This window comes from Cupressus sempervirens, chromosome 9, assembly GCF_028749045.1.
Source record: "Cupressus sempervirens isolate cs-2001-9-10 chromosome 9, ASM2874904v1, whole genome shotgun sequence".
Lineage (NCBI taxonomy): Eukaryota > Viridiplantae > Streptophyta > Pinopsida > Cupressales > Cupressaceae > Cupressus > Cupressus sempervirens.
Window position 1 is genome coordinate 86,065,523 of NC_143126.1, and position 25,821 is coordinate 86,091,343.

Consider the following 25,821-nt stretch of genomic DNA (forward strand, 5'->3'; position numbering starts at 1 on the left):
AACCAAAAATTGACTTTTTTTTTCACAAAATTGGCACTCTATCGCACGCTTTCACGAGAAATATCGTGCGACATATTTTTACCCAAAATTCTTTCGCATGTCAGTAGTAAATTCTGTCACACTGTGTATAAAATTCTATCGCACTCAATTCAAATATTTGTCACTTAGACAAAAAGTGTGGCACCCTTGTTGAAATTCTATCACGCGACACTATTTGCTGAACTTATGTCACCCTCCTTTTGAGAAAGTATCACCTAGAGTCATTTTGGGTCAAAAACAAAGTTTGCAGTTGGATTTATTTGGTCTAAGGAGCATCACGTTGGTCACCCTTGATCCTGGCTATGTATCAGTGTGTGAAGAATTTGTCCTGGGTTGAAAAGATGGGTTTAGTCCATCGAATGTAAGTCTTGAAACATCTTGATGAATCACTTGTCAAAATTCAGATATTATTTTATTCTAGCTATCCGCTATTGAGCTTCTCGCTTGTCCGCTCGGCTCGAGTCACCTGTGTTGTAAGATCTTGAGCACTGTTTAACAAGCCATCTATCACATTTTGACAAGTGACTAGTCCTGATCGTAAAAGCTTCAAATTCAGCTCACTTTTCTTGTCCTACTAAACAAAGACAACCCTTTACATGCCAGTCACAACTAGATATCAAGTTGGTAATGCTAGCCACATGCCTTTCATTTTCAAGCAATTGGAAACACCACCCAAATGTCCTCACAAGCAACCTTGTGATAAGAATCTCAAATTTTCTCAAACACAAACGACCAACGTTCGGCACAACCCACTTTATAGTTTTGAAAATCCATTTGGTACACCCTTTGAGACACCCAAGGATCCGAGTGGTATAATTACTATGGTGCACCCTGATGAAATTAAATTTTGCTTAGAAGAACAAGCATGTAAAACCCAAAATACTTTGGAGGCTATATACGCTATGGAGAGAGAAAATCAACAAGTTGAAACTAACAATCAGGCGCGCTATGAAGGATATAAAGGAATTTCTCCTCGAAATCCTTTTGATAACAATGATGGTAATCACATGCCTCCAAGGACTCCTAGATCTACCGCTGGCACATGTCCTTCACCTAAACCATCTCATCATGATAGTGATGAATAAGTAACTAGCAAAGACGTGATCAAATTTCAACAAGATGGCTTCACCCAAAAACTAATGCTTAGAACTTTAGAGGAAAATGGAGACCAATACTTCCGATACATGGTAGCTAGGGGATGGAAACTCCCTCAAGGTTTTAATGTTAAGCATATTATTCCAAAATGAGAGCCCACTGAGGCTGAAATCTTAAGGGAAGAAATACAAGAACTAAGGAAACAATTTGTGCAACTACAAACTTCAAAAGAGCCACCTAAAACATCATATGTTGAATCAATTTGTGCTCTTCCATTTGATAGGAATCTATACATGCTGCCATTTCCTAAGGATATAGAGGTTCCTAAGTATGACAAATATGATGGAAATGGTGATCCTCAAGACCATGTGAGACATTTCTATGCTATTAGCATGGACTTTATACATGAAGGCACCTTTCTTATGCGTCTGTTCCCCAGAAGTTTGAGAGGACAAGCCATGGAATGGTTTACCAAATTGAGTCCTCCTCTCAAGATGTTTGATGAACTCGCACAATGCTTTATCCAACAATATTCATACAACATTAAACATCTTGTGATTGTGCTAGACTTATGCAACATCAAACAAAAATTAGGAGAATCTTTTGCAATATACCTTCAACAATGGAGATCTTTATACTCTCGATATCCTCGGCAAGTGCCTGAGGCTGAAAAAATTGACATTTTTGTCAATACACTTGTACTCGAATTATACTTTGATCTAAGAAAATAGTTATTCACATCCTTCAATGCCATGGTGGAAAGTGCATATCACATTGAGGATGTTGCTATCAAAAGAGGTGACTTGCCATAAACAAGGATAGAGTTAACAATGGAAACGGTAAAGACAAAGGCAAACCTTGGAACAAAAACAAGTATGTTGTCAATGACGGAGTAGTGGAAACTCCTAAGACTAAGGAGCTTGTGTTTAACCTTTCCAATTCCATCTATGCAACAAAACAACAAGAAGGTTCAAAGCCACAACCCTTTGAAAAAGGCTCTAAATTTGTGAGAAGCGACGTGTTTACACACCTATGGTCAAACCTTATGAAGTGGTTTTAAAAACCTTAATTGCAAACAAATTGGTTACCTTACTAGACAACTCACATCCTTATGATCCACTCATTAGACCTCCATGGTGGAGAGAAGATCATACTTACAACTATCACCGAAGTAAAGGACATAACACAGAAAATTGCTTCAAACTCAAAGATGTAATTCAAGACCTCATCGAAGCTGGCAAAGTTGTTACAGATGGCCTTGTTAAAAATGTTGATCATGAGGCTTTCCAAAAACCATTACCTAAATACAAAAAGGGTGAGACCTCAAGGGTAGTTGCCAAAAAGAATCATGATGCCAAAATCAGTTATGCTTACACTAACACTGATAATGTTATAGGCATGCTTGAGCCCGTTGAATAAATATGTATGGCAAGCTCCAACAATGACAACTGGCCAAATTATGATGCTGAAGATGAACGACCAAGAGTGATCTTCAGGACACGATCCACTCCTCAAGATCATATTCATACTAGACCCAAGGTGGTACTCCGAGTGGCTGAGTCTTCATCTTCTTAGGATGAACCACTTAATGCTGTCACTAGGGGGCAATCTACGGTTGTCCTAAAACTTGCTAATAATCCTAAAAATGCTTCATCATCTAAGCAACCAATTACTTCCAAGATCTCCAGCTATGATCTTGTTAGCCAACTACAATGCACACAAGCACAAATCTCCATTTTCAAATTGCTAGAGTTATCTCCTTTGCACAGGGATATCCTTGAGAAAGCTTTACGTTCTGCCAATGTTCCCACAGATATTGATGCGGAACAATTCCAAGCTATGGTGAACCACATTTCCTCACCTCACTATCTCACCTTTTCTGAAGAAGATGACTGAGCTCTCAGTCATCCCCATAACCTTTCTCTTCATGTCGAAGTTCAAATCTTTCGTACCCGCATCCACTAAGTTCTGATAGACAATGGTGCAGGGTTAAATATCATTTCATTCAATGTAATCCAATAGTTGGGAATGTTTGAATTTGCCATCGATCCTAAGCGCAAGATCACTATAAAGGCCTATGATGAGGTCAAAAGGCCTTCTAAAGGTCTAATTGTACTTCCAATCAGAGTTGGTCTAGTTGAGAAGAATATCATTTTCCAAGTCTTAGACATACCACTTGCATACAACTTGTTGTTGGGATGGCCATGGATTTATGATATGCAAGCAGTACCCTCTACGTACCATCATTGCATTAAGTTCCCTTTTAATGGTACTGAAGTAGTTGTCCCCGGCGATAACTCCATGTCTATCAACACATTATCTGCTGCTGAAACACTAGTCCCGCACAATCACTCTTCTCATGAGCTAGCACCATCTTTCACGGAATGTGAACAAAAATTGAAAATGATGAGCCTTGGTATGGGTGAGTACACTTTGGACTTTATTGCTACCTTACCAATTTCCCCTCGGTCCTATGGGAAACCAACTACTGCAAAAAAGTCTTCTACTTTTTCTATGACACTTTTTGGAACTTTTGTGCAATCTTCCATACCACTAGAAGCAGAAAAGGAAGAATAGGCCATTAGAGACTGGATCTATAGAGAAGAGGAAGATTAGGAGGTTACATGACTACTCCTATTTCTCCCAAAAGATATGGAAAAGGCTATAAATTTTTGACAAAAATGGGCTACCAGGGCCACGGGTCCTTAATTGGTTGTAAGAATACTCTAGTTGAACCTTTAAGTCACACTCAAGGTCGTGATACTCGAGACACTATTGGTCTAGGCTTTGGGATAAACAATAATATACCAACCTATGACCGAAGATTGCTCATGTCTAGTGAATCAGAGGATGATGACACTCCTGTAATTGCTACCACTGCACAAGACGAAGACTTTGTTCCTCTCACTTTCCTCCTTTGGGGAGAAGAAATAGTGACTGCTAATAATGAAGAAGCTTCTACCTCCCAACAACAGGAACAAGAAGGGTCTACTTCTGAGGACATAAATAGAGGACGAATTAGGCAGAATATTGTTGATCTCATAGTTAGGGGTCAAAGTACAGATTCTCATGAGTATGAGTGGGAAAGCCTCTCTAATGCATCTTGCAAACTAGGGGTGGATGTCATTCATGCCTATACAACCCAACCCAATGTAGTCGAATGGTCTAGTATAGGGTCAGATGAGTTTGACTCACAACATGTCTCAATGGATCATGCTAGTTCCTCCAGGACTATTCCTGAGCTAGACTCCTTTGCGACATTTTCTATAGGCTCAACTTCATAGGTCACCAGAGATGACTCCTTCCATGTCAATCACATTGAAATTTCACCCTCACTCTCACTAATTCACCCAGATCTCATAGATTGGTCTGTCCAAAATCAAAGACCTGAAATACGATCTTTCCAAAATGACTATGAGATCACTTGTTATCTAAATGCAATTGAACCAGTCACTTCTTCCACTAGCGAACCCGTGGTTAACATAATGGAATTAGATATCAAGTACCTCAGTCAAAAAATTAAAAGGAAAAATAAGCGATCAGATGGCAAAAACCACATTGTGGCGGTGTTTGATCATCAAAAAAGTAAAAATAAAGACGTATCTAATGGTGAAAACCTCTCTGAGACACCTGCGAATGAGGTACTTGGTAGTCTGCCAAGCTATTTCCAGGATAGATCTTTGGTTCTCATTGAACCTACATAGCCTATCAACTTGGGAATAAAGGAATGTCCTCAGATTATCCATGTAGCTCAATCTTTGTTAGATGAAGAAAAGACACAGTTTACTCAATTCTTTCAAGACAAGAAGGTCAACTTTGCATGGACATACTCTGATATGCCAGGGTTTGATACAGATCTCATCATGCATCATTTATCAATCTCACCAAATCTCAAGCCTGTCAAACAGAAGTTGAGAAAAATACATCCACATGTGGCCCTACTGGTCAAGACAGAGTTAGAAAAACTATTGAATGCAAACTTCATTAGGGCCATTGATTATGTAGAGTGGATTTCCAACATTTTACCTATCTCCAAGCATGACAAATCCATACGAGTTTGTACTGATTTTAGAGATCTCAATAAAGCATGCCCCAAGGATGAATTTCCACTACCAAACATCGATATGATAGTGGACATGACGGCAAGTTATGAGATGTACTCGCACATGGATGGATTTTTTGGGTATATCCAAATTAAGATAGCTCTAGCAGACCAAGAAAAGATAGCTTTTACATATGCATGGGGTACCTTTTGCTAGAATGTCATGCCTTTTGGGCTTAAACATGCTAGTGCTACATATCAAAGAGCAATGACAACCATCTTTCATGATATGATGCATAAAAACATGGAAGACTATGTTGATGACACATTGGCAAAATCAAGGAAATGAGACACTCATCTCAAAGACCTTAGTTTGATATTGGACCATATGGAACAATTCCAACTTAGGTTGAATCCAAAAAAATGTGCCTTTGGTGTCACTTCTGGAAAATTGCTAGGTTATATCATTTTAGCAAAAGGCATTGAGGTTGACCCTGAAAAGGTCCAAGCTATCATGGATATGCCTCCACCAAAGACTATCAGTCAGCTTAGAGGTCTGCAAGGATGGCTACAATCCATAAGAAGATTTATCTCTCAATTAGCTGATAAGGCTCAACCTTTCAATAAAAATCTGCATAAAGGATCTACCCATATTTGGAACAGTGATTGTCAACAAAGCTTAGATCAAATCAAAGGCTACTTGGCAAAACCGCCAGTTTTGATGCCACCTATTCTGGGAAAGCCTTTGATTCTGTACATTTCAGCTACGGATTCTTCTCTAGGAGCACTCTTAGCCCAAAGTGATGAGACGGGTAAAGAAAGAGCCATATACTATATTAGTCAAACTTTGGTGGCTTATGAACTAAATTATGCAAGTATAGAGAAGGCATGCCTTGCTGTAGTTTTTGCCTCCCAAAAACTCTGGCATTATATGTTGGCCCATACAGTTCACTTGATTGCCAAGATAGACCCTTTGAAATATTTATTAAGTAAAGCTGTACTTACTGGTTGCCTTGCTAAATGGATGATGATTCTTTCCAAATTTGACATTCAATATGTTGAACATAAGGCAATCAAAGGACATGCCATAGCTGACCAGTTGGCTAACTTCCCACTTGAAGATGTATCACCTATGCAAATTGAGTTTCCAGATGCCTCGATCATGTACATTACTAACAGAACATGGAATATGTTTTTTGATGGATCCCATACATAGAATGGAGTTGGAGCAGGGGTTTTGTTTGTTTCCCCTCATGGTTATACAATCCCAAAATCCTACAAACTATTGTTCCCATGTACAAATAATATTGCAGAGTATGAAGCATTAACAAATGGGATCAAAATGGCCCTTGAATGGAGAATATCTAAGCTACACATCTATGGGGATTCTCAATTGGTTGTGAACCAAGTGAATAATGAATATCAAACAAAGGATGACAAGTTGATTCCTTATAAAAAGTTGATAGACCCTCTAAGGAATTATTTTACCTTTGTAACATTCCAATAGATTCCTAGAGCAAAAAACAAGGCTACTGATGCTATGGCCACCTTAGCATCTATCCTCCAACTGCAAGAACATGAATTGCGATTTGAGTTCCTAGTGGAAGAATTGCGTCATCCAACCTATGATTCCTCGGATAACCAGGTGATCTGCACTATTTTGGGTCATGATTCCTCCCGTTATGTGGCTATTTTCTCCTACCTGCATGATCAAGTTATTCCCAAAACCCTCACATGCAACCAAAAATGCCAACTCCTTCGTAATGCCTCATACTACACTTTGGTCTCTGGTGACTTTAATAGGAAGGGTCTAGACGAAACGTTTCTTAGGTGTTTAGAGCTAGAAGAGTCTGAGAAGACACTTGCCGAAGTCCACGATGGCATTTGTGGGGCACATTCTAATGGCCTTGCACTTGCCAAAAAATTTCTTAGGACGGGTTATTACTGGCCCACCATGCAAGCTAATGCTGTGCGCTATGCAAAGTCCTGTCAGAAATGTCAGCTCCATTACAACTTGAGACATGCTCTCAGGCGAGAGTTAATCCCTTCTGTGACATATTGGCCATTTCAGCAATGGGCCTTTGACTTGGTAGGAACGATTCATCCAAGCTCATCCAACAGTCATAAATTCATCATCATAGCAATAGAGTATTTCACTAAATGGGTTGAAGTTGTGCCATTATCTGCTGCTATAGGCAAACATGTTGCCCTGTTTATACTAAATCACATCATTTGTCGATATGGTATCCCATCCTCTATTGTTACGGATAATGGAGGGTAGTTCAAGAATAAGGACTTAAAGCAGTTGTGCAAAAAGTTTTGAATCAAGCAACACTGGTCCTCTATTTACTATCCCCAAGGGAATGGCCAAGCTGAGGCCTCTAATAAAACACTGCTGAAAATCCTACACCGCACAGTTCACAAGTCTAGGAAAGATTGGCACTTGCAAATAAATCTAACACTTTGGGCCTATAGAACCTCTATTCATACTCCTATAGGGGCTACACCCTTTTCTCTAGTCTATGGCTCTGAGGCTGTTCTCCCATTAGAAGTTGAGATACCTTCCTTGCGCATCTCCTTACATGGGTTAATAACCGATGAAGACCATAGAGCTATGCGAGTACAGGAATTAGAGACTCTTGATGAACGTCGTAAGGCTGCTTTTGATGACATGAGGGCTTATCAAAAATGCATGTCTACACAATATAACAAGAAGGTTCACCCCCGTGAGTTCCAAGTTGGTGAACTCGTGCTTAGAGAGAATCCAAAAAATTGGCAACATTAAAAGCAGAAAGGGAAATTTGAACCTAACTGGTTGGGTCCTTACATTATCACAACAGCATTTGGGTCTAGTGCTTATCAATTGTCTACTTCAGAGGGTGAAGAACTTGCAGAGCCTATCAACATCCTACACTTGAAGAAGTTCTATACTTAGAGGCTTGCTGCTTATCTATCTTGTATATATCTATGATCTTGAAAAAATCCTAAAAATTAGAAAATACCCTAAAAAAAATGATCATCTTAGTGAAAACCTAGCAATAGGCACTTTGATGTATCATCAAAAATAAAAAATAAAAATAAAATTGAAAAAAGTCCTGAAAAAATCTATCAAGTGGTGAAAACCTAGAAATAGGCGCTACTTGAAACCCTCGCACCTATGTCTATCAATCTCAATCATCCACTTCGCTACACATTTCCTGGCTTGGAATTGTTTTTTGTCCTTGTCTCAGGGGCATAGCTACTTAACCTATTGAGGTATTCTTGTGCATTAGGGTTTCTTTGAAAACTCACAAAATAGTGTTTCTCAACACTTCCCCCACCTTGAAATCAAGTGTTTTTCACCACTTTTTAGATAGTTTACCTACGGTCTCCGATGTCGAATATTTCTCACTATTAGAATCAAGTCTTGAAGAAATGGCCAAGTGACTTACACACATGCACTTTAACACTTAAAAGACTAAGCTATGCTGATCTTTATCTACTTTGTGTGTTGTCTATGATGCTTTCTTTTCCATGTGTTCCCTCCCTAATAGTCTTTTGATGATGTCATTGACTAGGAGACTGGGGGCATGGGACATACTTTCTTGATTTCTGCTTGTGGGTATACTTTGTTTGTCTATAGTGTTGTAAGCATTTATGCTTGTCCTATCCAACATGTTGACTTACAAATGTATCATCCTTGACTATTTTGCAAGACCACACTCAGGGGTTATCTTGGTGCTTATGCCTTGATACAGGTGTAATATTGCCAGATTAAACTTAGGGAATCTAATTGCGTAGTTATCTTGACTTACATGTCTATGATGCTTAGATTAGATTTCCACATACCTATCTAATATCAATCATATTCATATCCTCATAGTTATACTAGTGATGGTTGTATGATCTCATGATATCCTTAATCAACGCTTAATGATGAAATTAAGAGTCTAAATGTTATGAGTTTCTTGTTGGTAAACCACTTTGCATAGTAGCTTACATTTTAGGTTCTTGTCATTTTTTCTAGTTGCACATTCCTACATGTGGGAAGAGCTCTCTCTCTTCATCTTTTTCGTGGACATATCAGCTAGCTACTTTTATCTTTCACTTCTGCATGTCTTTTCACCTTCTTAATCTTTCGCTACATTTCTTTGCTATCCTATCATCACAAGGGGTTAATCCAAAATCATCACATACGATCTATCCAAGTGTCACATTTTCACAAAAACATTTAATTCTTTACCATCCATATGAGAGATCAAAATCAATACACATGAGCATATACACATACATGAGCTGAAAACAAAAACTGAAACACCACATGAAAGCTGAAACATACATTTTGAGACAAGTACACAAGAATATCGATAAACCCAGTATCTCATATATATATATAAAATGTATCATGGTACATATTCAAATGTGAGATCCAAAATTTGGATATATGTCTCAAAAATATATGACGTACAAAAAAAGCACAATGTCATGTCTGACTGCCACCCTCTGCGGCTGGTGATGGTCCTGGTGGAGGAGCCTATCTCCTATCCGCTGCCTACATTACACCCTCTGATCTACCCACTCACTTTGAATAATTAGGAAGACCCTATCCTGGTGGTACCACACTCCTATAGGCGGCATAATAGTATGCAGCTTGTGCACCATGATGCGCTGCCTCTCGCCTCACAGTATTCGGCTCTCAGTGCAGCTCATCTGCTCGTACCCGCTCATCCATCAGCTGTTGATCCCGTACTGTAATGGTCACCTGAGCTACCTACAGCTCAGCCTCCAAGGCATCGATCCTCGCACCCTGCTCCTCTCCTCCTGTTGGCTGCTCTGCAGGTGTCTCTACCCTCACCACTCGCCATCTCCGTAGGGGCACCTCCTCCTCCCCACCATCATCACCATCGAACTCTGATGACTCCTCCACCTCCTGCATTGCCTGCGCTAGCATCCTCCTTCACCTTGCTTGGGAACTCTTCCCCTCCATTTTCCTGCCGCCTCTCCCCCTCCCTCTCCCTCCGCCTCCTCCTCCTCTTCCGCCACCTCCACCTCCCACTCCTGCAAGTGCCACATCTAGATGTGTGAACTGAGGGAACGGGTGTCTTTGCATCTCATAAAGATACCCTAGATCAGCCCTTGCATCTGCCACATCTGGGCGATAATCCCAGGGAGTCACCACTAGCGTTTCTATATCCCAAACTGTTGTCTGATAGTCCAACATCAATAGCCATTCCAATCCCTCATCTATGCGCATCTAGGCATAGGTAGTGGTCTCCACTGATACCACCTACTACTCTGCAAACTATTTCCATATGCGACTGATCACAAATTGCTCCACAATGTCTGCACTCTGACCCACTAGCGGTCTGCTATACCGCATGTAGTCTAACTCCCATGAATCTGACCATCACTGACACTCCCAGTATGGTCGCCATGTGAATGTTGTCAGCTCATCAAACATGCGTTGGTAATAGATCACATCTCCACTATGCCTCTGTGGGATGAAACCTCTATAACAAAAAATATAAGGTTGGCTGCGCTCTCGTGGCTGCACCTGTGGTCGGATCACAGTGATGTGCTCCCAAGCCCATATTTGTGCTAACACTGCTCCGTATGCCCATGACCCACCCTCATGGTATACTATCTCATAGAGCTCGTGGTACATCTCTACTAGTATGGAAGGCCCCCATGCCATCCTATGTGGTCGGGAGATCAGATCATACACCAGTCAACCCCATCCTAGCGGGAAGCCCTTCTGGCCTTGGTCTGTCACCAGGGCCTAGGCTACCAAAGTGCATAACAAGATGGGCAAAGGATAATCATATCCATACTCAGTAATCAATCTCTCCCAACTCAGGTGATAGTCTAGAATGGTCGCATCCTGGAAAAGCTCCTGCACTCACGCTCGCCCCTCTGTCAGGATCGTATCATAGTACACCTGTGCCATCATCAAACTTAACATTAGTACACCTGGCATCCAACATCAAAATTTCTAAATCAACAAACTACTAATCAAGCAACTTACTAGCTTGCCATGGCATGGCACTTGTAGAATACGATATACGTCCTCCAAGGTAATAGACGCCTCGTCGGTCGGTAAGTGAAAGGTGTTATGCTCGCTATGCCACCTCTCTGCTAGCGTAGACAGCAAACTATGGTTTTTTTGAATATGGGGCATCTGTACAACCCAATGCAAGCCCATAGCCACTAGCACAGTTTGCTCCTCATTGCTCAAATGCTCCACAATGTGCAAACCAACCACCCTGGGAGCTCTTAACTGTAATGCCGGGAATACCTCCTGTCTAGGTAAAATAAGCAATCATCAGTAATAGTCACATGATGAAAAAAAGCATTAAGTAAAACAAAAAAACTAACCGTGCAAAACTTTTTACATAAAGAGTGCAACACATTTTGCTGAAACAGTGTCGCGCGATAATTTTTTTATAGGTGTGCAACATTTCACACTGCGTCATGTGACATTCGGGTATAGTGGAGGCGACACATTTTTCTGAACGGTGCGATACATTTTTTGAAAAAAAAAGTGTTGCGCGACAATTTTTTCATGCCCATGTGATACTTTAAAAGTATCGTGTGACTTTTTTTCAAAAAACCTAAAAACGTGCGAAAAAGCTCACAAAAAACTCAAAAAAGTGACAAAAAAGTAGTTACTTACCGGCGCCCCATATCGCTCTGGCCGGTTGTGCAACTGGTTGTGCTCGAAACGGTGTCAATGAAGAGGAATGTTTGCCTAAACCATGATGCTATGTGGACCACACAAAATCTCTCAAATCACAAAAAGACAAATGAATAGTGAAAATGACACTTGGACCCCTTTTATAGCCTCCAACCTCATTTTGACCTAATTTCCAAACTCCTTAGAATTGCGCAAAAATTGCACCCCTAGCTAATTTCAACGTCTTGGATCCATTTTTGAGATTGAAATCAAAATCTGAGTTCATCTTGATGGTCAAAATTGCATTTAAAAATTTTACCTTCGTCTGAGCAGTTAGTTGACCGTTTGAGGTCTAATCTTTAAATCATCGCTGGGGCATCTTCATTTCTTCATGTATTCATCATTTCTATGCTTCATATCTACTTCTAGTCACCTTTTCGCATCTAAATCATCTTTCTACTAGATTTGACCTAATTTTTATGCTATATCCTTCAAAGTCAACTCCAGTCAAACTAGGGCATTTTATCAGTTTCTTAGTCATTCTTGGGTTCTAATAATTTATCTGTCATATCAAACATTGCTATATCTCAATTTTCTCATGTCTAGCTAAGTTTTCTGCTTCCTCTTACCTTATTTGGATTTCGATCCCGAGGGGGCAGAAATACTCTATTGTTGATTGTTATAGCTATTTATTTCTTAGGAGCATCTGTTTGACCTTATCACTTGCTCTCGATATATTTGCTTTGCTAGGTGTTAGAATTCCTTTCAGATCCTAACATCATCTTCCTAGTGTTCAGTACTATCGCTATCAGGCTATGCATTCAGGACTTGCTATCTATTTCTACATTTCACTCTTCAAAATCAGACATCTATATCTATCACCACCTACTTTGCTTTGATTTTCTTTGACATAATGTGTTCCCAGATCGATCACGCATTAGTCAAAGAGGGGAAAATGTAATCACCTAAAAATAGGCATCTAGACTATTAGCCCCCTTCTCAGCATTTTGGCTAAATTAATTTAATCATTTACCTAGACCAAATTGCTAATAATCAATCTATTTGATTATAACCTATAGTTTGATTATGCTATCCTAAGTTCATTATTTGATTAAAAGAACATGTCCCCTTTTAATTAAATAAAACACCCCATTCTTCTAACCCACTTAAAGTGCACACATAAAGTCCTTTTTCTATTTTACAATTAAAAGAAAAGGCTTGTGAGACTTTTGTCTTATATGAAAATTCAACTTATATTCTATTGGTTGACTTGTGTGTGCACATGGATCACACCTATTTTTAAACTCCACTGTTGATCATCCACCATCTTCATCTTGATCTCTACTGTCCATACAACTTTAAAAGGGAGAGAGCTTTCCCCCTCAATCCATCCATCTTTTGAATATTGTTATGTTGCAGGTTTTCTAACAGGTTTCTTGGGAGATTTGTGGAGAACTTCTCACTCCTTGTCTACATTCTCTCATTCCATCATATTAGCATAAGATCATATGGCATTCTTAGCATAGTTGCATATTAGTTTAGCTTTCATTCTTGTAATAATCTCACATAGTTTAAATAACGGTATTGTAACACTCTCATTCATATTCTAGCATAGCTGCATCTTGCATTTCCATCCTAGTTTAGTCTTCCATCTTGCATTGCATCTTTGAGGAACTCATTGTAGACACTTGCATTCTTGCTCTTGTCTCAAAAAACCTCTCGTTGCATGGTTTACTAGCAAGAAGCACATTTTTAAGGCTTGGCTGAGAGCCTTCATGTTTGAATACTAGCTTCTTGGACTCCGTGGATAGGGAGCTCTAAGCCGGCATCCAAGCATTCCAACTGATGGAATCATTTGGATAGAATGGTTTAGAGTGTGACACATTTCTAGTGTACATTATGATTAAAGATAACATCATTGATGACTTATGATACACATGTTGCAAAGATGTGTTATGATGCTCAATTCTTGGTGTTGATTACTTATAATATATTTTTGTAGAGGTGACAAATTAAAAAAATATAAAATGATTATGATGTATGCATATTGTTCATGTTATGTTCTATGTAATTTGCAACATAAGTATCATGTAATTTGTAACTAACTTAAGAAAAATGATTTACATATGTAGGAAATTATATCTCTTTAACAAGGATCATACACAATGACATGAATTGAGAGGTATAAGTTTATTACATGCTTTCTTTCTCTTTACCTTCAATATTAACTTTAGGCAAACTTCATCAATATCAACCTCATTTTATAGCAAAATATTTCGCTCCTTCAACTATATCTCTCATTTGATGAGCTATAGTCCCACAAAATAGGTATATGTCAGATCTGTCTTCCTCAAGTGAGGGAAATATGGTAATGGAAGAGGATAGTGAGACATGGAGTAGGTCTATGAAAGAGAGACAAACTAGAGTTCAAAGATTAGAAGAAAAATCAATAAATGTATGCAATTTTTCCTTTCTCAAGGGGGTTCGTGTTCTTATGATGATGAGAAAAAGTGTGACATCAAGACTCCCTTGAGGTACACACATCTTCAAAAAGAATTGGTACTCAAGGAATTACCTCCAATTAACACTAATTTTTGTGCTAATGAGAGGATATATCATATAGCTCCATCATCATTACATGGTTTGAGACTATTTTTGACAGATGACATAAAGTTTAGTTATAAAAAAGTTGTTGAATTGATGGAGTATGTATGACCTTGTTACAATTATAATAATTGGATGCAAATAGTTCAATAAAAAAAAATTATATGTAGGTATGCATTGGCAACAAATTATCTACAATGAAAATAAAAGGATCAAAGTAAAAGACTTTCTATGTACATTGATGAAAGGTCAAAAACAACAAGAAAAATTGGAGGTTTTATAAATAGTACATGTCCTGGGTCGAGTAATAAGAAACCTAATTGTATTTTTGAGATGCATGAGGGAAATCATGTTTTTGTATGTGCAATAAAATCAATAAGTGTAGGGGAAGAGTTGCTAATAGATTACAATTTGAATCACATAGATACAAATAAAGTTACTATCATGGGACTTGTAAGTACTATATATGTAATATTTAAACTAATTACTTCCAATTAATAACTCCAATATACAATATACCATTTTATTAATAAGTTTTTTTGCTAAGTTGACTATTTATTTCATTATTCTAATGTTTTTATATATATTCTTTGACCTTAAAATTGCCTAAGCTTCTAGGTACTTTAAAATTATAATTATTTAGAGTGTAATTGTATTTTACTTATTCATAACTCTTATTTAACTAATGATCCCATGATGATTTTGCAGGAAATAATCTTTTTTATGAAACATTTTTTGATTTAACATTGAAGGTATTTAGGCCCACATTAAATTAAAGGTACATAGCTTCATATAGGGTGACCGCAAGAAGTTAGGTCGCAATTTCGTGGAAGTCAGATTTGCAGAATTGTACTTCTCAAAAACGGGTACCTGATTTTTAAAAAATTGGGTACCCATTTCTAAAATTAAGCTTCGGGCAACCAAGTCAAATTTTAAAAATCGGATACCTGATATTGAAAATCGGATCGGGTGCCTGAGCCGCACAAATATCGGGCGCCTACCCTTTTACAAATCGGGTACCTAAGTTTTAAAAAATTGGGTACCCGATTGCTTACAAATCGAGTACCCGATTTGTAAAAGTTTATATAACCACTTTTTTGGCATTTTTGAGGTCATTTTCATGATCTCAAAAATGGGAGCCTGATTAGAGATGCATACGAGAGCCTGATTTTCAGCCCTACCAACTACCCCCTTGCTGCTAGTTTTCGATACACCACGTATTTTAATATGTTTTATACTATTTTACTTTATTTTTTTCAATTTTCAATTGAATATGTATGTTAATTTATTGTTTTTTCAATTTTAATATGTACGTAAAATTGTAAATTTACATTGCTAATGAACTTAGATGTTTAAATTTTTGTATTTGTTAATTAAAATATAGTTTCGTAAATGTTTATTTAAAAAATTATTATTTTAGATGTTTTGAAATGTATTTAATTTATGTATTTATTACAATGTTGAATGATTAGATTAGATGTAAATTCATTGTTTAAACATGTAATTTTACAAATAAATATAACCTCGACCTTGTTTTAACTATAACCTCGACCTAAATTCATTGTTTAAACTATAATCTCGACCTAACCATATAAATAAAACCCTAAACATATATAAAGTACTTAATCACATAACAGCCCACCAAGGGATCCAAACAAAAAACTTATAGTATTTGAAATGATTTTACTTAAATTGTATTGTACTTTGTTTCATGGATCGAAAATGGATGATGTAAACTATTTTATAAATGTATATTCTTTCAGCCTTTCATACCCTGTGACATGTACAGTGGATGATTGTGCATTTTGAATTAATTTTTCAAGTGGCATTCAGAACAAATGTATATAAATTATTTAAATGGATTGAACTGAAGTAGTTAATATTCTTTCATGTGGATGTGTTATTTATTTTACTTTTAGTAGTTTATAATTATTTAAAAATGAAATGTAAATGTGCTCATTAAGGAATGCAATCTCTTATGGTTTTCTATAAATGTAAATTATTGTATGTATGTTATTGCTTGCTTAGTAAAACTTTTGATTAGTTCTTTGGATCCCTTGGCTGGGCATCATTTAGGATTAACTATAATGTCAAATTGTATTGAATTTAACTCCAATCATAACCCTTACTATCATCTTAACCTTAATATTAATTTGCTAAGACCTACACTAGGTAATCTATAAATAATTAAATAACTTTCCTATCTTACCTTGAGTACTAATTTTATAAATGTCAAACCCTAAGATTGAAAGGTAACCCTGGCCCTTAACTAATTAATATTATACTTATAAACCAAATTGAATTAAACCATGATCATAAACCTAATTATATATCCCAACTTAATAGTACAAACCTTGAATTTAACCTTAAAAATCCTTTCCCCAACCATTACCCTAGAAGATTGAACCAAGTTAAATGTTGACCTTAAGACTAAACTAAATCACCCTAAACTAGAACTCAATAATATATTGAACACTTTAAAAAAAAATTCAAACCTAAATTTTTTGAATTAATGTTGGTTTTTAATCTAAAAGCTCTAACTATAATTCTATATCTAAAACCAATTTTAGCACTTTAAAACTTAATACAATTTATTAAATTTTGTCCTAATTGAAACCTAAGCATGTAAACCTAATCAAACAATACAAACCAAATTGAACCCTAATCCTAAAACTAATTAAACATTGATATTAAGGTCTCAAAATGATACATCATAAAAAAATTAGAAGAGACTTGAACGAATCAGGCATCTAATTAAGTAACCCTCCCTGACCATCAAGAGGTGGAGGTGTCCACATCAGTGCGAGTAGGAGCCCGAACTAGACCCTTGGATGCCTAAGAATATATCTAAATAAGTGAATAACTTGTCTTTCTATTGGATGCCTAAACCTTTATATCCTAAGTGAGTATTCATCATGTAATATCTAATTAGGAGGGTATTGAAGCACTCTAACACCCCAATCCCTAACTAGATAATTATGTTAGGGTGGACTAATTTCTATTTATCTTGGGTTGGAAGTGCCTAAAAGTTTTTTTTGGAGACTAGAGATTCTCCTATTTGTTTCCTATTTTCCTGTATGGGTAGCCTAAATGTTTATTACCTTTGCAGAATGGAAGGCCACATAACAAAATATTGCCTTATTCTATAAAAATAAATACCCACCCCCTAGTGATATATATAGTAAGATCTTTTTCCTAATTTTACTATCAATCTTTTTGGTTAGAAGACGATGATAGTCCAAAATGATTTAGAAGATAGGGATAAAATGAGAACCATCATTCCTAGAATGAAGATGCATTATTCCAAGTGATAAACCCATTTCTATCATAAATCAACTCCTCCATCCAAAAAATTAGTAATGAGAAATCCCTACGTCAAGTAATCAATGGAGGGCTCATAAAATTGATCAAGTGATCAACAGAGGGCTCATAAAATTGATCAAGTGATCAACGGAGGGCTCATAAAATCCCTAGGTCAAGTATTCAATTGATCCCCAAGGGGAGATAAAAATCTCATAAAAAATTAGAGACAAGACACTCCTAAATACATATCATACAAAAAAAATTATTGCCAAGGTCTTATCCTCTAGACTAGAAGATATCCTACCCAAGATCATTAACCCTACACAAAAGTGTTTTGTTAAGGATATTTATGCATATTGGAGAACTTGATAACCTATTGGAAGACTTTGGATTGAGAAACATTTCTAGGATAGAGTGTAGGCATGCTCAAGTAATTGATTATGAAAATGTCTACAAAAGGGTGGAATGGAGTTTCACTATGATGATGTTGCAAGCCCTCCATCCAATATTAAATGTCAAATGGTGTCCTCCCTTATGATTGGTGTCAAGATTTTAGTAAAGAAATTAATGGGGTTAGATCATAATTTTTAGGACTCTCTAGATCAATTATGAAGGGGTGTCCTCTTGCATCCTCATTATTTTTTATTGTTGAACATTGACTCATTACATTATCTCCTTAGAGATAACCAGTTGTCTCTAAAAGTTAGAGGATCTACTCTCCAAATAATTAATAAGTATCTAACATACATAGTTTGTTGATAATATATTTGTATTCTTTTTAAGCTAGAAGAGTGCAACACGAGTCATTTAATGATCAAATTGGACCTCATTTCTTTATATCAGGAAGTAAGATTTATGTCTCTACATCTATCTTATTGGGGCTAAATATTGAGTCCCCTACATTGTGTAGTAAATATGGTATTGGATGGAGATTTCATAATTAAGTGGTTAGGTACCTAGGGATTCCATTTGTAGTAAACCCTAACATATAAATGAAATGTGTCTTTATATCAACAAGAAAATCTTTGGAAAACTCAACAACTAGAACTCTAATTATCTCACTTTGGTTGGTAGAATTCAAGTATGTTAAAAGATTCTCTCCTTGAATATTGGGTGTAAGTTTCTCTTCTTCCTGCTCATTTTACTTAAATCAATTTGGTCTTCTATATAAATCTATTAGGAACATTTTGTGGATAGCCAAGGGATTACTCTGGCAATAAAATGGATAGCCAAAGCTTCATAAGGTAATGAATTATGGATTATGATTAGAATTAGGATTATTATATGGTTAGGGATAGGGTTCAAATGTATTAGTTCATTACCTAACATGGTCTACACTTATAGTTTGCATTAAAAAGCGGATAATAGTTAGGATTTAAACCACAATCATAAATATTTTTTAATCAAATCATAATTCTATCTCTAAGCTTTCATTAGATAATTGTAACCTTAACTCTTATCTCAATGCCATCTATTATATATCCTATAAACAATAGGACCATAATAAATATCCGAAACAGGTAAATATAATTTTAACTAAAATCATAATCCTAGGCAAGTTCCCTAACATTAAAGGATCATAATCATTATAATAATCTTAAGCTTAGCCATCATGAAAAGTATTAACATAACAAAATTGTAAACCATAACCTTGTCATAATCTTAACTTTGTTTCATCCTAAGACATGAACATGTATAATCCATAATGAGTTCATACAATCCCCCAGTATCACAAAATAAGTGTACATGAAAGCAAAATTAGCTTGGTGGCTCCTATTTTAAGAAAAGAAACCTTGAACTAACCTAGATATATTTTTTTGGACTATTATTTTATGATTAGACTTAAAAATTTAGTATTTAATGTTTAATTTGATTTAAGTGTTTAACTTTATTTATTTAATTGATATGATTTTAATAAAGATATGCACATTTACATAGATCTAGTTGATAAATTTTATTAAATAGTAATTTTTTCATGTATTATGTTGTGATGTATTTTTGTCATGTTTTATGTTTTATGTTGTTTAAATATATATGCAGATTATATTTGATGGACCCACCACCACCCCCTCCCCCTCCCATACCCCCACCTCCACCCCCTCCATCTCCATCTCTACCTCCACCTCCACCTCCACCTCCACCCACACCTCCATCAGCCACCACGGATGAGCTCCGTGAGACCATGAGGCATAACCTCAATGACCTCATGAGTAATATAGAGGCTATCTAACATGAGAGGCACTCCCCCCTCACCTACTACATCTTGTAGATAGCATGCAAGGCATGGTTGACTCCATCCATCATTTTGATTTAGACATCGATTCATTTAGATCATGGAGGGAAAGCATGCATGCCTTTTACTATGATGGCTTATCATATAGAGAGGTTTATAACCTGCATATAGGTAAAGAGAATTTTCAACATTATTTTGTAAACCCTAAGACGGGTGAACCAATTAGTGATAAGAAGCCTCGCACTTCCATTAGGTGGTGTACACATTCGTGCATAGCAGCACATTTTTGGGAGCAGTGGTGGATGGTATTTGACCATCCACCACACGCTAACCATGAGGTGCCCATGTACTTCCTTAGGAATTTATGGGTTGAGTTTGAGTTGGGTTTGAACCCCAACTATTTTGATATGAAAGCATTTCAAGGGGTTGGTAGAGGGATGCCTCAGGATAGGCTTGGGGAAAAGCTGAGTGACAGAACGAGAAACTGTAGGCGAGCTAACCCCCTTGTACCTCTTCCTACACCTATTGTTCTTGCTTCTCACCATCATTATGTAGTTTCATCTACTTTTACCCATTTGAGTGCCCTTTCGGGCAATTTAGTACAATAGTGGACGTAGGCAGTACATGCTCCTCCACTTGGACATGTTTGTACTAGCTGTGGAGGCATATGCACAGGCCCCCAGAGCGATCGTGGTGCAGCACACAATGGCCATTATGCTGAGGGTGTAGATTTTGATGATGATGTATATGCTACCCGTGGTGATGGTAGTGACGAGATAGACATGTCATCATTTGTTGCCCTCATGCAGCAGGGAGAGCCTAGAGAGATTCAAGAGCAGCAAGTAAAATTTTTATTTCAATATAAATATAAAGTGCACATAATTATTTACTTTCTACATACATGTGTAATTGTATTAACTATATTAATTTGTACTTTTCAAATAAGAGAGGATGGATGATAATGTTCCTCCTAGGAGGCAGTATAGTCTTTTTCTGAGACCTACAGACATTGGCATCCCTTATACAGTATGCACTTTGAATTACACAGTAAAAATGTACATTCAAATTTGAATTTAGGAACATGTGCTCATATGTTCTTTTTATTTGATTTTGTAGGGATTTTCTGCATCTACACATATTGATGTTAGTACAAGTCCTACTCTAGTTACCACTGAGGCATAGCCTCAAATACATGCGGTATGAATTGTTAGGATAAACCACGGATAGAAATAAAAACTACATGCAAATATAACCAATAACAGAAAATAATAGAACACATAGAAATGAACACAAGGCACCAAGATTTAACGTGGTTCACCCAATCCCTGGGCTACGTCCACCAAATAGCAAGTCTGATCTTATTACAATCTAGTGATTACAACCTGATTACAATCTGTAATCCCTTATAGCTCAAAATCGTCGCAAGAACCAATTTCGCATCACAACATAATGAAAAATACCCAACCCTAAGCCCTTTTATACAAGTATTAAACCGCTTTAGGGTTATAACATGTCGGCCATATGTCGGCCATAATATGTCGACTACCATGTCGGCCACGGCCCAAATTTTTTTTTATGAAGTATCTACAGTACTTTCCTGATCAGTCACCACAATCTAACAATGTAGGGCCCATTTTCTGTTGCACCAAAAGCCATGACTATTAGTGAACATGGAACACCACATAATTAACCACCTATGGGCAGGGGAGTGCGTCGCATCACCCAACAATCTCCCCCTTGACATGCATACCAGGTGCTTACGCGGGTCAGGAAGGCATCGGGGAGATTTGAACCCATGACCAAGCCAAAACCAAATTCATTAATGCCATATCCAACAAAGACACATTTCTTTGATTTAGCTTCTAGCTTGGTTCTATTTTCAGAGTCTATATGAGCAAAAGCTTCACAACCGAAGGTCTTGAGAAAAGAATAACTCACCTTCTTACCAGTCCATGCTTCCTCTGGAATACCATAGCCCAAAGGAGTAGAGGGACCTCTATTAATCAAATATACTATAGTATTGATAGCCTCTACCCACATGTGTAAGGGTAACCCAGCATGCAACCTCATGCTCCTTGTGCGCTCCATTATAGTTCTGTTCATGCGTTTAGCCACTCCATTTTCCTATGGAGTCCTTGGAATAGTTTTTTGTCTACGAATACCATTAGTGGAGCAATAATCTTCAAATTCATCACTGCAATACTCACCACCATTATCAGATCTAAGACATTTTAATTTCTTACCAGTCTCATTTTCAACCAAGCATTTCCATTTCTTAAAAGTTTGAAATACATCATATTTTTGTCTAAGGAAATAAACCCATACTTTTCTAGTTGCATCATCAATAAATGCAACATAATAATGAGAGCCACCAAGGGAAGATACCTGAGCCAGTCCCCATACATCTATATGCACAAGCTCTAATTTCTCCTTTTTGTTTTCCTTCCCTGTCTTTACAAAACTCACTCTTTTTTGTTTTCCATACACACAACTTTCACAGAAATCCATATTCACACATTTCAGACCTGGTAAAACTTTCTTTGAATGAAGTGCTTTCATACCTTTCTCACTCATGTGCCCAAGTCTATTGTGCCACAATGCTGTATTAGAATCTATAGTAGCTATTTGTTCTCCCTGCTCAACTGCAGCAATTGTTCCTGAACATTCATTTTTCTCTAAAACAATCAAAGTAGAAGGAAGAATATGACCTGTACAAAGATATAAGGTGCCTACTTTCACACCTTTTTCTACTACAAGGGAACCTTTTGAAACCTTCCAATTTTTATCATTAAAAGTAACTACACAACCCTAATCACCGAGTTGCCCTGCTGAAATTAAATTCCTACTTAGTTTTGGAACATGTCTTACCTCATGTAGTAGCCAATGATTCCCATTCTACAACTTAATCTTAATTTTTCCCTTTCCAACAATTTGACAGGGTTCATTATCCCCCAAATAAACAAGCCCAAAATCCCCTTGGACATAATCAATGAAATAACCTTTATGAGGTGTAGCATGAAATGAAGCACCAGAATCTAAAACCTATGAATCATCAACACTCTCTAAAGATAGAAGCAAAGCATCCTCTTTGGATTTGTTACTTACCACATTTGCCTCCTTGTCTCCATCTGATTTATCTCCTTCATTTTTCTTTCGATTCCAGCAATCTTTCTTTTTGTGCCCTGGTTTCCCACTGTACTAGCAATCATTTGGTCCTCTCAATTGAGACCTCTTCCCCTTTGACTTTCCTCTTGATTTCCCACGATTTCCAGAGTTACTTCCTCTTTCAGTCGTTCTGCCCCTACTTTGTGCATTTAAAGCACTGCCTGATGTAGATCCACCTGAGGATTTCCTACGAGTTTCCTCACTTAAAATAACACCGATCACATCATCATATTTTAGGGTACTAGATCCAGGAATAGAATTACTCACAGCCATTACCAAGCCATTCCAGCTTTCAGGTAAAGAACACAAAATCAAGAGAGCCCTAATATCTTCATCAAAATTGATACCCACAGAAGATAATTGACTAGTAATAACATTAAACTCATTTAAATGATCTGCAACAGATCCACCTTCTGCCATTTTCATATTAAATAAATGCTTCATGAGAAATACCTTGTTTGAAGCGGAGGGCTTTTCATACAGTGTTGCTAGGGTTTTCATCAAATCTTCTGTCGTCTTTGCTTTTGTAATATTAAATGCCACCGATGGTGCCAAGCATAACCGAATGCTTTCGAGTGCCTTTCTGTCCAAGAGATCCCATTCAGCCTCTGACATAGTTCCCTAATTCTTGGATTTGCCTTCCAATGGCTTCAATAAATCCTTTTGATATAGATAGTCTTCCATTTGCATCTTCCATAATTGGAAGTTCTACTCATTAAACTTGTCAACCCTCAGCTTACCCTCATCTGCCATCGCTCCCACTCAACCGTGAGACTTTCCTGCAGAGGATAACTGAAAGACAACCTCGCTCTGATACCACTTGTTAGGATAAACCATGGACAAAAATAAAAACTACATGAAAATATAACCAATAACAGAAAATAATAGAACACACAGAAATGAACACAAGGCACCAAGATTTAATGTGGTTCACCCAATCCCTGGGCTACGTCCACCAAACAGCAAGTCTGATCTTATTACAATCCAGTGATTACAACCTGATTACAATCTGTAATCCCTTACAACTCAATACTGTCACAAGAACCAATTTTGCATCACAACATAATGAAAAATACCGAACCCTAAGCCCTTTTATACAAGTATTAAACCGCTTTAGGGTTATAACATGTACTTTCCTGATCAGTCACCACAATCTAACATGAACTTTTGACTGAAGACAAATAATTTGTATTATTTTTATGTATGTACATTATTATTAACTTATAATCTGAACAATTTTGACTCACATGTATATATATTTTATGTGTTTTGATTTTACGAACAGGAGCATGGATATCATACTCATCCATACAGGCCTCGGTATAGTCTATTTTCGACTCCATCTTATGATTATCATGCTAGCATACCTGTAGACACATTTGTGACATTGGCTACCACTCAGGTATGATATATACATTATATATACATCTTAAATTTATAGTGTATAAAAAATGTAGTGTACAAATTATGTACTTTGTAATTATTCATGTATATTTAATTTTGACTAAATGTTTATGTATCCATAATTTTAGGACTATGTCACCACGAGTGTTGCTGAAAGCATAGGACTTAGCCAGATGGAGGTACCTACATTGTCATTTGAGGTCAGTATTGTGATTTATGTACATAATGTATAGTTCATTATGCTCTAAAATCAAATTAAAAAAATGTATGTATTTTAAATTACAGGACCTCACCACTGCTGCATTTGGTAGTTTTGACAGTGCACCTCCTCCCGTTACTGAGGGACACCCATCTCATGTGGTATATTTTATTTTATTATGTAGTGAATATTTAATTTATTTGCAAGCTAGATTTTGAGACTCATTTCAATTAAGCATGTACATGATGAGATGAGCCTCATGTTACACAGGGTGATACATCTACCTCACAGGGTGTCTGACATGACGAGACGACTCATATTACACTTGATGATCCATCTGAGTCCTCTTGGCGTGGAGCAAAAGGGACATTCAATCAGATAGATTAGGTCTTGTTGGCACCTATAGATTGTGTTTTTATGATGTATATATTATTTATGATGTATACACTTTGTGTTAGGATAGTTAAAACTGTATGTTAGACCATGTATTTTTTCACTTCATAGATCATGTTATGATGTATGTTAGACCATGTACTATTTTTTTATGACTTCTTATCATGCTTGTGTATGTAGTACATATATTACTATGTTTCACCATGTTTTAAGTATATTCAAACCATTTTCTTTATTCTGACATATTTTATTCATGAACATATGACACATTTTGTAAGTATATATGCAAGATGAACAATAATTTTAACTATCTATAGAGCATTATTGGATAAATATCACATCAAATTTATGCATTGAGATTCATACAAATAAAATTGACCTACTAGATGAAAAAATGTATTGATAACATACCTAACAATGTATCATAAGTGATCTTAATGTGTTGTTTGGTAATGTAAGACTCATTATCACCTAATAAGACCTATTATGTGGTAGTAAACATATGAATACCTATCATAGCCTATAACAGACATAACATGACCTATTAGGACTCCCATGTCCCCTTAAGACACACATGTATGGATAATGTCCCTAACAATGTACATCATAAGTGATCTTAATGTGTTGTTTGGTAATGTAAGATATAATCAATACAATGAATACAATGAGTAATGATCTAACATATAATCAAT